Here is a 1,001-nt window from a genome sequence, read left to right as displayed (position 1 = left end):
AGGTTTTTTATTTCGAAGGTTCGTAAATCCGAAGGTTCTTTGTTCCGAAGGTTCGTAATTCCCAAACACGCAAATTGCCTATACCTCGATGTTCGTTAATCCGAAAACGAAAAAAAAAGGTTCGTTAATCCGAACATTTGTGGCGTTATTCTGAAGGTTCGTTAATCCGAAAACAAAATAGGGTTCGTTATTCCGAAGGTTCGTTAGGCCGAAAACGAAATAAGGTTCGTTAGGCCGAAAACGAAATAAGTTTCGTTATTCCGAAGGCTCGTTAATCACAAAACGAAATAAGGTTTGTTAATCCGAAAATGAAATAACGATTTGCTAAGATGTTGGTCTCATATCAAAGATGAGATTACACTCTTACCATAAATATCAAATTTATAATAAGCATATTTAATAATTATGAAATCTGTCTCTGAGAACGGGTTTTCTTTTTTGTGGGACGCGCTGTATATTTAGACTTTTTACGCGGTTCTAAAACTCGCTCGATGGTGCTAAATTAAGCCATACTGTTAAAGGTCAAGTCCACCCCAGAAAAATGGCGATTTGAATGAATAGAAAAAAATCACACGAGCAAAACGCTAAAAATTTCATCAAAATCGGATGTAAAATAAGAAAGTTATGATATTTTAAAGTTTCGCTTATTTTTCACAAAACAGTTATGTGCACATCTCAGTGACATGCAAATGAGACAGTCGATGATGTCCATCAATCACTATTTCTTTTGTTTTTTATTGTTTGAATTGTACAATATTTCATTTTTTACAGATTTGACATAAGGACCAACTTGACTAAACCATATAGTATTAAACAATACAATTCCACATGTTCAGGGAGGAATTATTCTTTGTTTCACTTGAAAATGAGGAGAAAATTAGAATATTTCATATTTCATAATGAAATAGTGAGTGGATGATGTCATCAGGGTTGCCAGATCGTCGCTAGTCTTCACGGCCAAACTCAACAGATTTTGCGGCCAAATTCGGCCAAACAATTTT

The sequence above is a fragment of the Lytechinus pictus genome, unplaced genomic scaffold (assembly GCF_037042905.1).
Source record: "Lytechinus pictus isolate F3 Inbred unplaced genomic scaffold, Lp3.0 scaffold_20, whole genome shotgun sequence".
NCBI lineage: Eukaryota > Metazoa > Echinodermata > Echinoidea > Temnopleuroida > Toxopneustidae > Lytechinus > Lytechinus pictus.
Note: the sequence above shows the minus strand (reverse complement) of the source record.